Here is a 13,278-nt window from a genome sequence, read left to right on the forward strand (position 1 = left end):
TAGATACCGCAGCTTCCTCACACCATGGGTGAGGCAACCCTGAGGCTGGTTCCACACCGTCTCCCAGAGGTCCCCAGTGGGACTGAGCCCTGCTTTCCACCTGCTGCTCATTAACTTGCCTGTGTTGACTGCCCTTCTGGTCTTACTTCCACGTCCTTTATAGCTTCCTGGAATCACCTTGAAAATAAATCCATGCCCTCGAATCCTAGTTCAGGTCTTCTCCGAGGGCCCCAACCCAAGACTGAGGGGCAGCAGCCATGGGGGCTATATGAGTCCCTGGGAAGCCAAGAGGACCTCGCTGCAAAGGGGTCTCTGCCTCAGAGGCCCTGAGACATGTGCAGGGCCAGAAGCACCTCAGCACAAGTCTGGGGCCATGGGAGGAGCCACAGCAGGCGGGAGGCCAGCCCGGCTGCAGCTCTAGCGCTGTGCAGTGTCAGGTCGGGGTGCGGGCTGCAGGTGCGCCAGGGTAAAGAGGGCAGCAGGGTGTGAGTGCAGCAGCTGACGGGAGCAGGGCTTATCTTAGTGCCCAAGACCACACCCGTACCTCCCTCCCTTCTGCAGAACTGGGGCCGGGACACCTATGCCCTGGCAGGCCCCAGGGCAGATCCCGACTAAAAAACCCCAGGGCCCCCGGCTGACCCTCTCCTGCTCAGCCGCTCTGGTCTGGGTCCTGGCAGAGCAGGGAGGCTGCCTGGGGAAGGTCCTAGACAGGGATCTGAGCAACTCAGTGCCTCTCTGGGCCTCACTTTCCCATTCATGAAATGGCACAGGGCCCTGGTGGGGCTGAGGAAGTGAATGAAGGCATCCCAGCACACCTCAGAGGGATCCTGTTCTCTGATTCTGCCAGGAAATCATTTGCACACGAAACATTAGATGTGGCATATCTTACACCCCTAAGCCTTTCAGAAGAGGGTATTACTTAATGCAGAGGAGTTAAATTCTAATGGTGGAAATTCAAGCACTGGAGAAGACATAACTTGACTTTGGGGGTTGGCCTTCCTTACACCCCTCAAACTACACCATGTCAACCCCCAGGCAGGCAGTGGAAAGAGCACAGGCTTTAGTGCCAGACAGACTTGGGCTCAAACCCTTGGTGACTCAGAAATACCCCTCAACCTCTCTGAGCTTCAGCTTCGCTGGCTGTGAAATGGGATGACAGCGCCCACTGATCCAGGTAAGCATCTTCAATCTCCTTTAGTCCTCAGTCTGGTGAGGAAGTAACTCTGATCCCCAGTTGATGCAGTAGAGACCCAGAGAAGAGCAAGCAGGTGCTAAGGAGGCCAGCCCCTGCTCATGTGGGTCCACAGTGGTCCAGCACCTGCCTGCCCCCTGTCCAGGGACCCCTGAGGCCTGGGCTGTGCCCTGTCCATTCCAGCCTTCCCCTGCTTGGCCCAGCCCTGACCCGAGGCTCACCCACGGCCCGGTTCCTGCACCTGGCCCGTGGGGCAGCCAGGGCTGGGTCTTCAGTATCGGCATTCCTCTTTGATGAATACCTTTGGCCTCAGGAATGCTGGGAGCTGGGCCAGGAGGTCAAGGGTCCATGACCTTATCCTACTCCCCTGAGAAGCTCTTAAAGCCTCACAGCACCTGGGCGAGGCAGGCATGGCCCAGCCACAGAGGGAAACTGAGGGCCACTGACTTCATCCAGAAAAGAAAACCAGAGGCCTCCTTGGTTATCCTCAGTAAGAATCAGGACAGGAGAAGATGAAAAATGAAATCAAAGCAAGCGATGGACTGGCAATTCCACTTCTGGGTATATACCCCAAAGAAATGTCTAGATATGTTCATCAGAAAATGTGTACTAGAATGTTCAGCTCTTCCTATGGGAGCCACCGGGTTAAGAGGCGTGTTGGTCTCCTCCTCTCCCCACCATGGCGTGTGCTCATTCACTGATATCAGTGTACTCCAAAAAGGGGGAGCCATCTGACAAAAATGTCATTTTGCCTGCTGTGTTCAAGACTCCCATTCGACCAGATATTGTAAACTTTGTTCACGCCAACTTGTGCAAAAACAACAGACAGCTCTATGCTATCAGTGAATTAGCAGGTCATCAAACCAGTGCCGCGTCTTGGGGTACTGGCAGAGCTGTGGCTCAAATTCCCAGGGTTCGAGGTGGTGGGACTCACCGTTCTGGTCAGGATGGTTTTGGAAACATGTGTCTTGGAGGCTGAATGTTTGCACCAACCAAGACCTGGCGACGTTGGCACCACAGAGTGAATACAATGCAGAAGCGATATGCCATCCGCTCTGCACTGGCTGCCTCGGCCTTACCAGCGCTGGTCATGTCTAGAGGTCATCATATAGAGGAAGATCCTGAACTTCCTTTGGTAGCTGGAGATAACGTTGAAGGCTACGAGAAGACCAAGGAGGCTCTTTTGCTTCTGAAGAAACTTAAGGCCTGGAATGATGTGAAAAAGGTCTACGCCTCTCAGAGAAGAAGAGCTGGCAAAGGCAAAATGAGAAACCGTTGCCATATCCAGAGCAGGAGACACTGCATCATCTGTAATGAGGACAGTGGTATCATCAAGGCCTTCAGAAACTTTCTGAATCCCATCCCTGGGATTAGTCTACTTAATATAAGCAAACTGAACATTTTGAAACTTGCTCTTGGTGGGCATGTGGGACGCTCCTGCATTTGGACTAAAAGTGCTTTCCGCAAGTTAGGTGAGCTGTACGGCACTTGGCGTAGAGCTGCCTCCCTGAAGACTAACTATTGATACAACCTCCCCATGTACAAGATGCTCAGTACAGACCTTAGCAGAATCTTGAAAAGCCCAGAGATCCAAAGAGCCCTCTGAGCACCATGCAAGAAGATTCATCTCAGAGTCCTGAGGAAGAATCCACTGGAAAAACCTGAGAATCATGGTAAAGCTAAACCCACATGCAAAGACCATGAGCCAGAACACCATTCTTCTCCAGGCCAAGAACCACAAAATCCAGATGAATAGGGCAGCAGCAGCACTAGAAGACAAATCAGATGAGAAGGAGGTTCCAGGCAAGAAGCCTGTGATGGGAAAGAAAGGAAAGAAGGCTGTTGGCATTAAGAAGCAGAAGCGTTTGGTGGGGAAAAAAGGCGGCAGTGACCAACAAACCAACAGCTGAAAAGAAGCCCCACCACAGCAGAAAAGAGGGCTGCTGCCTAAACTTAAATTTGTTTATTTCGTAAAGGTCAAATCATTTTGGACAGCTAATTTTGAATAAAGACCTGATGGAAGAGACAGTGGGAAAAAAAAATGTTCAGACTGCCCTGGTGGCGCAGTGGTTAAGAATCCGCCTGCCAATGCAGGGGACACGGGTTCGATCCCTGGTCCAGGAAGATCCTACATGCCGCGGAGCAGCTAGGCCCCGTGCGCCACAGCTACTGATCCTGCGCTCTAGAGCCCACAAGCCACAACTATTGAAGCCCTCACGCCTAAAGCCCATGCTCTGCAACAAGAGAAGCCACCACAATGAGAAGTTTGCACGCCGCAACTAGAGAAAGCCCCGGTGCAGCAACGAAGACCCAATGCAGGCAAAAATAAATCAAATAATAATTTTAAAAATGTTCATAGCAGCACTATTTATAATAGTCTCATACTAAATGAAGTAAGTCACAAAGAGAAAGACAAGTATATGATATCACTTATATGCAGAATCTAAAAAAATGATACAGATGAACTTATTTACAAAACGGAAACAGACTCACAGACTTAGAGCAGGGATCCCCAACCCCCGGGCCATGGACTGGTACCAGTTCGTGGCCTGTTAGGAACCAGGCCTCACAGCAGGAGGTGAGTGGCATGTGAGCAAGAGAAGCTTCATCTGTATTTACAGCCGCTTCCCATCACTCACATTACTGCCTGAGTTCTGCCTCCTGGCAGATCAGCGGCGGCATTAGATTCTCATAGGAGCGTGAACCTTACTGTGAACTGCACATGTGAGGGCACTAGGTTGTGCACTCCTTATGAGAATAGAATGCCTGATGATCTGAGGTGGAGCTGAGGCAGTGATGCTAGCAGTGGGGAGCGGCTGCACATATAGATTATCATTAGCAGAGAGGCTTGACTGCACAGAGACCATGATAAATCAATTGCTTGCAGACTCATATCAAAACCCTATCAGTGAGTGGCAAGTGACAATTAAGCTGCATCTGGTGGCAGGTGTTATAGTGGCAAGTGAGTTGATTTACTTCACTTGTACAGCTGCATCTGGTGGCAGACTTTAAGTCAGAATCCGACACTTTTTAGTCTGCACGTGGCCCGCCCATTATTTTATTTACCTCCATCCGCATTTCCTGCATTGCGCACTTGCATCAGTCACAGTTTTGGTAAGCCCACAAGCTAACCCTAGCCAGCATGAGTAAAAAAAACAAACGTCACTGGAGAGCCTTTGAAAAGGGAGAAAGACCCAGTGATGAGACAGCAGAAGACTCTTAAGACTGCCAACAAAAAGAAATCTGCATTTAAAAGAAAATACCAAGAGCCCTACTTAAATTACCGGTTCATTGCAACAGGGAATTCACATTCTCCAAGCCTGCTTTGTAAAATATGTGGCCACCGGCTATCCAACGGAGCCATGAAACTTCAAAACTGCTTCGCCACATGGAGACCAAGCACCTGCATTGAAAGACAGGCCTTTGGAGTTTTTCAAAGGAAAAAAAAACATGAACATGAAGAACAGAAGCAATTATTGAAGGCCACCACTTCATCAAATGTGTCTGCACTGAGGGCATCATTCTTAGTGGCTAACCGCATGGCTAAAGCTAAGAAGTCCTTTACTACTGGTGAAGAGTTGATCCTGTCTGCTGCTAAGGACATTGTCATGAACTTTTAGGAGAGGCTGCAGTTCAAAAGGTGGCACGTGTTCCTCTTTCGGCTAGCACCATAACTAGACGAATTGATGAAATAGCAGAGGATACTGAGGCACAATTGTTAGAGAGGATTAATGAGTCACCATGGTACGCAATCCAGGTTGACGAGTCTACCGATGTTGACAAAAAGGTGACAGTGCTTGCTTTTGTGCGATATATTTTTCAGGAGGATGTGCATGAGGATATGTTATGTGCACTTTTGTTGCCAACCAGCACCAGAGCTGCGGAACTATTCAAGTCTTTGAACAATTACATATCAGGAAAACTGAACTGGTCATTTTGTGTTGGTATATGCATGGACAGAGCGGCTGCCACGGCTGGATGGCTTTCTGGTTTCACTACTCGGGTCAAAGAGGTCGCTTCTGATTGTGAGTCTACACACTGTGTCATCCATAGAGAACTGCTGGCTAGCCGAAAAATGTCACCTGAACTTAACAACGTTTTGCAGGACGTGATTAAAATTATCAACCACATTAAAGTACATGCCCTTAACTCACATCTGTTCGTGCAGCTCTGTGAGGAGATGGATGCAGAGCACACACGTCTTCTCATACACAGAAGTGTATGAGAAGTGTATGAGCTTTCTAAAGGTAAATCACCAGACAGAGTTTTTGAGCTAGGAGAGCCACTCCAGCGGTTTCTTTTAGAAAAACAGTCACCACTGGCAGCACATTTCAGTGGAATGGGTTGCAAAACTTGCTTACTTGTGTGACATATTCAACCTGCTCAATGAACTCAATCTGTCACTTCAGGGGAGAACGACAACTGTGTTCAAGTCTGCAGATAAAGTGGCTGCATTCAAAGCCAAACTGGAATTATGGGGACGACGAGTGAACATTGGGATTTTTGACATGTTTCAAACATTAGCAGAGATTTTGAAAGAGTCTGATCCAGGGCTTTCTTTCTCCCAGCTGGTGCATGATCACCTATCTCAGCTTTCAAACGAGTTTGAGCATTACTTCCCAACCACAAAAGACCCCCGAACTGGGAAGAAATGGATCTGCAACCCATTTGTGAATAAGCCAGGTGACTTTGTGCTAGAAGAGGATCAACTGCTTGAGATCGTAAATGATGGTGGCCTTAAAAGTATATTTGAGACAACTTCAAATCTCCATACGTTCTGGATGAAAGTCAAGGTGGAATATCCTGAGATTGCCACAAAAGCACTGAAAAGCCTGCTTCCACTTCCAACATCCCGTCTTTGTGAAGCTGGGTTTTCTGCAGTGTCAGCAGCCAAAACGAGACTACGGAGTAGATGGACATAAGCAACACACTTCGGGTGTCACTGTCTCCCGTCACCCCCAGATGGGACCATCTAGTTGCAGGAAAACACGCTCAGGGCCCCCACTGTTTCTGCATTATGGTGAGTTGTGTAATTATTTCATTATATTTTACAACGTAATAACAATAGAAATAAAGTGCACAATAAATGTAATGTGCTGAAACATCCCAAAACCATCCCCTCCCCCTGATTTGTGGAAAAATTGTCTTCCACGAAACTGGTCTCTGGTGCCAAAATGGTTGGGGACTGCTGACTTAGAGAGCAAACTTATGGTTACCAGAGGGGAAAGTTCAGGGAGGGGAGGATAAATTGGGAGTTTGGGATTGACATGTACACACTGCTATATCTAAAATAGATAACCAACAAAGACCTACTGTATAGCACAGGGAACTCTGCTCAGTACTCTGTAATAACCTAAATGGGAAAAGAATTTGAGAAAGAATAGGTCCATGAATATGTATAATTGAATCACTTTGCTGTACACCTCAAACTAATGCAACTAACTTACTCCGATATAAAATAAAATTTTTTTAAAAAACTGTATACTAGAATGTTCATAGCAGCACTATTTATAATAGTCTCAAACTAGAAACTATGCAAAAGGCCAGCAACAGCAGAATGAATAAGTAAATTGAACTACAGCTAACAAAATAATATGGATGATCTCACAAACAAAATGTATAAAACAAGACTCCATCCCATAAGATTCCATAGATATAAACCTACAGTTTTAGTAGTGTTAGAAGTCAGCAAGGTGGTTTCCCTTGGGAGGATGGGGTCAGTCAGTGACTGAAAGGGGACAGAAAGGGGACTTCTGGGGTAGCAGTCATGTTCCATTCCTTGATCAAGCTACAGTCTGCATGTGTGTTCTCAGTTTGTGAAAATCCTTCAAGTTGGGCATCTATGATCTGTACACTTTTCTGTACAAATATTATGCTCTTGAACTTTATGTTGGAATCTTATGGTATGCCCTCTTCTGTGTTTGGACTCTTTTGTGCAACATTTTGTTTTTGACATTCATCCATGCTGTGACATGTAACAGGATTTCTCCTTTTTCATTACTGTGTAGTATTCTATTACCTGAATGGCCTGCAATGTGTTCATCCATTCCACTGTTGATGGAAGTTGAGCTCTTTCCAGTCTGGAAGCTATTACAAATAGTGCTTCTTTGAACATTTTTTTTGCACCTGAGTTTTGTTTTTTTTTTTTTTTTTTTTGCCGTACGCGGGCCTCTCACTGCTGCGGCCCCTCCCGTCGCAGAGCACAGGCTCCGGATGCGCAGGCCCAGTGGCCACGGCTCACGGGCCCAGCCGCTCCGCGGCATGTGGGATCCTCCCAGACCGGGGCACGAACCCTTGTCCTCTGCATCAGCAGGCGGACTCTCAACCACTGCGCCACCAGGGAAGCCCTGCACCTGAGTTTTGATGGACGCATGTATGTATTTCTACTGGGAGTATACCTAGGGGTGGGACTGCTAGGTCATAGGATATATACATCTTCAACTTTGTTAGACCCTGACAGTTTTCCAAAAATGGTTTGCAATTGCACACTTCCATCAGCTGTATATGACCGCTTCACATCATCACTAGCACCAGCATGGTTGCGTTTTGTCTTTTAGCCCTTACAGCAGGTGTGAAATAATTTGCATTTCCCTGGTCCATAGTGAAGCTGAGCCCCTGTCTTAGTTTGGGTTCCCTAGGAGCTGACCCTGAGACAAGGATTTGAGAGAAAGTAGTTTCATTGGCAGGTTGTTCACTTCCTAGGGCTGCCGTAACAAAATACCATAGACTGGGTGTCAAAACAACAGATATTTATTCTCTCACAGTTCTGGAGTCTGGAAGTCCAAGATCAAGGTGCCATCAGGGTTTGTTTCTGGCAAGGTCTCTCTTCCTGCCTTGCAGATGGTTACCTTCTCACCGCATCCTCACATGGCCTCTTCTCTGCGCATGTGTGGAGAGGGGGAGAGATCTCTGGTGTTTCTTCCTCTTCCTATAAGGACACCAATTCTATCACATTAGGGTCTCAAGCTTATGACCTCATTTAACCTTAATCCTCTCCCTAAAGGCCTGATCTCCAAATACCGTCACATGGGAGGTTAGGGGGACACAATTCAGTCCATCACAGCAGGCGATCCTAGAAAAACTCGTAAGGGAGTGAAGAAGCAACAGAGGGGCAGGGAGGAGGCTCCTGAAGTGTGTGTCCACAAGCAGGTTACCACCTCGGGCATCTGGAGTTTAATCCCACAGGGAGACTCTGGGAAATTGCATAAGCCACACCCCCGAGAGTAATCCCACTCGGGACCAGGGAGCTGGGTTTTTATACACCGATGCCTGTCACTCATTGGTTGAGGGCTATGTCAAGGCATGAGAGGGTGTCAGCTCCCTGGCATCTCCCAGGCTCACAGAAGCCCCGAGGCTCAGAGCTGTGGGCGCACACGTTACAGCACGTCTACGCATACTAGTCACGGTCGAATTCTCACTTGTGTGAAGTGGTTACTCTTTTGAAGCTGGATTTTGAAGGATGTGTATTGATTGACCAGGGGGGAGAGGGCATTCCAGCAGAGGGGACAGCGTAAACAAAGGCCTAGAGAGAGGGACCATATTGTCCAGCTCGGGCTCTATAGGGAAGGGGAGGGGGATGAGACTGAGGCGGGGTCAGCAGAGACTCTACCGTGAAGGTCGAATGAGAAGATGCGCCATCCATATGTGTATCCGCTCAGACATCCAAGCTAGGCTGCGTCCCTAAGACCATCTCAGAATGCTGTTTTCCAGGGCACCCCCAGTCCTCTGATGATGCACCACAAGCACCCCCAAACACCAGGATGCCTCCCATAGCTGGAGACACAGATGCAACTCCCAGCAGAGAGGCTGCAAGCCAGGGCCAGAGCAAAGACGAAGGGGCGAGCAGAGACCTAGGCCACAGCGTGGGAATCAGGAGAGTCAAGGGCTGACCCCAAGGTTGACCTTAACAAAGGACTTTGAGCTGAGGTACAGGGTCCTGAAACACTGAGAAGGACCCACTTAGTACCTAACCTTATGCTACCTGAATTCAGACTGTGCTGCCTCTCTAAGGTCTTCTCACGGGTCAGAAAAGCTGTGTGTGTTTGCACTGTCTGTGGAGCCTGCATAAGGAAGGTAGAGGGTCAGGGAGAGGCTGGGCCCAGGGGCATGGGCTTGGATGATCACCCCCCAACCACTGTTTTGGCCTGAGGGGGACTGGGAAGTGGGAATCTAAGGCAGGTCTGGGCAGGGTTGACTGCTCTGCAGTCAAAGTCTGCTTTGCTCTGCAAAGCTATCAGTTTGGAGTTCAGCCATATCCAATTCTGTATCCAAATAACAAGCATCTTCTCTACAAAGGTGTAACCCTGACAGGGACCAGGCCTCGTGAACAGCCGTTTGTCAGTCCAGCCTTTCTTTGGCAAGTCGCGTCTCCCCCACTAATCCTGCTCTGACTGTGTGGCTCAGGTTGGGCAGCCTCCCCACACCCAGACAGGGGGACTCGTGAACCATGCCTGGCCAGCCAGAGCCCCTGACCCCAGACACCATGACTGGATAAACACATGACCCAAGCCAGGCCAATAGGAGTCTTCCTTGAGACTTTTGTTAGAGCTTTCTGGACACTCTCTCATCGTCTGAGATCATGAGCTGTAAAGAAAAGATTATAGCAGCTGGTGGACAACTTGCACCATGGAGAAAATCTGCCCAGGAAAAAAAAAAAAAAGGCAGGCAGGCCTAGCTGGGAGATGAAGAGAGAGACAGTCTTCATGGTGTCAATTAAACACCTGGATGCAGCATGTCTGAAGTTCCCAGACTCTTCCATTTGCATGAGCCAACACATTTCCTGCTGTGCTTATGTTTCATCAGGGTTTCTGCAGCTTGCAGTCTAAAATGTTCTGATTAAAATACTAGGTGAGAACACAACCAAGCCCCTTCTGCACCTTCATACCTCAGAGATATACAGAGATGTGCAGGGAGTTTCTTTAAAGGGCCTTTGCAATTGGAATGGTGCAATGAGGCAAAGATCCCTGTCCTGCTGCCCTTCTTTCCCAAGTGACAATTGACTAACTCACAGCGGAGTAAACACTGCCAGCAGTTTACATTCAAGAGTTCAGAATGCTACTCCCACTGGAAGGGCCGAGTCCTGGCAAGCTGCCCTCCACCTGACTTCTCAGAGTGTTCTGGAAGGTGCATCTTTCTGACCAACAGTCAGAATTAATTACTTTTTCATTTGCTGAAATGTGGGGGTCAGAGCTGTATAGATTTAGGAGAAAGGAAAGAAAATATTGCATTTTTGCAACTCCAGCTTGAATGGGCAATATTGCACATTGCTGGACTTGATTTGTTTGTTAATTCAATGAAGCTCAATAATCCACCCAAATTTATTTAACCATATGGGTTTAGTTAAATAAATTATAATGCATGGATTTAAAAAGGAGTAAGGTTAACTCTAAAATATACCATCATAAAAATATGTCTAATGTATGAAGGGTTAAATGCGCTTTGCACGATCGCACCTCAATAAAGTGGTTTTTTTAAAAAACGATTTGCAGAGTAATATGTATAGCATATGCCCATTAATAAAAAAATACCTGGCACTCCTATCTCTTGCAGAAGGCTTGTCATTTATACAATTAGCTGGGGGGTGGGAAGGGAAGGAAAATATAAGCTATTTGCAATTAAAGGTAAACTCAGTTTCTTTGGAGGATTCAGTCCATTCAAACTTCAGTTCCCTATCAGAGCTATTTCCCCTTCACAAGGGGTCCCCCTCCCAAGATGGGGGTCTAAGAACTAGAAGCTTGGGTGTCCTCAAGGCATCAAGGAAGGGTCCCTCCTTGACCTCATGTTTCTCTTGTCAGAATGTCTTCTCCTGTTGGTTATGAGTCTTGGTTTCCAGCCCAGATGCCATTACCTGTGCATCAGGCAGAGCCCAGGGCCGGTTTTGACTTGGTAAAGACTGTGGAAGCTCCAGAAGAGGGGGGCTGATCAGAATCCCTGCAGTCTGGCTGGGACTTCCGGGACATTGTGACCCTGTCCAGGGTCCTGACTGGCAAGTGACCCACCAGAACCCTCAGTGACCTTCTGTGGGCTTCTGTGTCCTCCCATTGTTGGGGTACTGGGAAATTGAGGTATCCCTTCCACATCATACAGAAGACAAGCTAGGGGTATTATCCCTGGTCTTCTCTCTGCCTGAAATCTTAGTAACGGGTTGAAGGCTGACCCCCCCTCCCCCAAAGACATGTCCACATCCTAATCCCTGGAACTTGCAAATGTGATTTGGCAAAAGGGGCTTTGCAGATATAATTCAGTTGAGGGTCTCAAGATGAGATCACCCCGAATTATCTAGGTGGGCCCTAAACCCAATGACAAGTGGCCTTTAAAGAGAAAATCAGAGGGAGGTCTGTTGCAGAAGGGATGATTCAGAAACGGAGGGGAAGGACATGTGAAGACAGAGGCAGAGACTGGTGGAGTGATGGGGTCACAAGAAATGCCAACAACAACCAGAAGCCAGAAGAGGCAAGGGACAGACTGTCCCCTAGAGCCTTCAGAGGGAGCACAGCCCTGCCAATACCATGATTTCAAACTTTTGGCCTCCCGAACTGTGAAAGAATAAATTTCCGTTGTTTTAAACCACTTGTTATGGTAGCCCAAGAAACCAATACACATTTCCTGCTGCCCTTTCTATTCTACTGTGGGTGTGGACCAAACTTCCCTCCAGAGAGCATCAGAGTTCTAGAAGTGGGCAGAAGACCCCCTCTGGGGTTCTATCTTTTCCACAACCTCTCCCAGGCTGGGGTTCAGAGGGAAGGGTGGGGCACAGGATCCCTCAGGCAGCCTCTTCGCGTCACTCTTTCCTCCTCCAAATCTGTTTTTCCAACTCTCTAGTGGCTCCTCTGAGAAATGGAAGCACTGCCCACATCCTCCCAAGGTGGGCAGGTGTTTCCCCTGCATTGTACCCTAAATTCTTTCTACCTGTGCCTTAGAGTATAAAACTCCATGTTCAGTCCTCTAAGTTTGCTCTTGACAAAGTTCTGGGAGCAGGGAACTCTGCTTTCTCTCTCTTAGAGTAGGTGGTGCTGATTCTCTACCTATCTTCTGTTTCCCTGCTCCCGCTCTTAAAAACACCCTGGTTTTCATTTCTGGAGTCTGTCTTACCCTCACGTCACCCACATGCTTCTGGGGAAACTGACCCCAACCTCAGTTCCAGGGGCAGCTCTAACTGGTGTCATGGAATCCTATCCCACTTGGTCCAGAAACTCAGGCCTAAATGCCAGTGCAGGGTGCACTTCTGGCCACAGGAACAGGCATGTGACCTTAGCCAAGATGAAAGTGCTGGGAGCTTCTGTAAAAGGTGTTTCCTTGCTCTTAAGAAGGAACCACCAGAAGGAATGTGCTCTCCTTTCCTTTAAGTGTCCTGGTGGTAAATGTGTGGGCCAGACATCTGGCAACTCTGAGGGAAGCTAACCCATGGATGAAGCCATCAGACAGAGGAGGGCATAGTCAAGGGACTGCAGAAAGATGGGCCAGAGTTGCTGGATTAAGCCAGCCCTGAAGCCCACCCTGTCTCTGGAATCTGATTACCTGAGCCAGTACATTTCATTGTTGAAGCCAGTGTATGTTAGACTTACTATTACCTGCAGCCCAAACCATCTTAACCAATATGTCACTTACCAAAGTCAGTTTTTAAGACTACTATCTTATTACAGACTTTGAGATCTTATTTTGGGAGTCAAAAGCTAACTAAGCATTGTTCTTTATTCCTCTTACATTACTGTTCTAACAATTTGAGTCCTCCCTGAGGCAAATGGATGCCTCTGGCCCAAGGAAGCATGAGAAAAAATACACATTACTATATTTCAAAGAAATTATCCATGTTAACCTAATGTTCGTACAAAAATCTGGGGGAAGAACTTCTAAACTGTTAGCAGTAGTCACCTCTGGTGAAGAGAACTTGGGGGAAATGGATCTCCCTTTCTAGTTTGGTATTACTGTAACATTTGAATGTTTAGAGTAAGCATAAATTATATTTTTAATTTAAAATCCTGAGGATTAAAAAGTCATTCAAGGCATCCAGAATTCCCCAGGTGCCTGTTAGGGCTCAGGTGTCAATTTTGCAGGAAGTTTATTTGCAGGACAAAGCAATGACTCAA

The 13,278-nt window shown here is 47.7% G+C and overlaps 1 pseudogene; it reads left to right on the top strand.

The window, feature by feature from the left end:
• The first annotated feature begins 1,871 nt into the window (after positions 1-1,871).
• LOC131754986 (large ribosomal subunit protein uL4 pseudogene) lies at positions 1,872-3,143 on the top strand (annotated as a pseudogene).
• Positions 3,144-13,278: the final 10,135 nt, after the last annotated feature.

Source organism: Kogia breviceps, chromosome 1, assembly GCF_026419965.1.
Source record: "Kogia breviceps isolate mKogBre1 chromosome 1, mKogBre1 haplotype 1, whole genome shotgun sequence".
In the NCBI taxonomy this organism is placed as follows: domain Eukaryota; kingdom Metazoa; phylum Chordata; class Mammalia; order Artiodactyla; family Physeteridae; genus Kogia; species Kogia breviceps.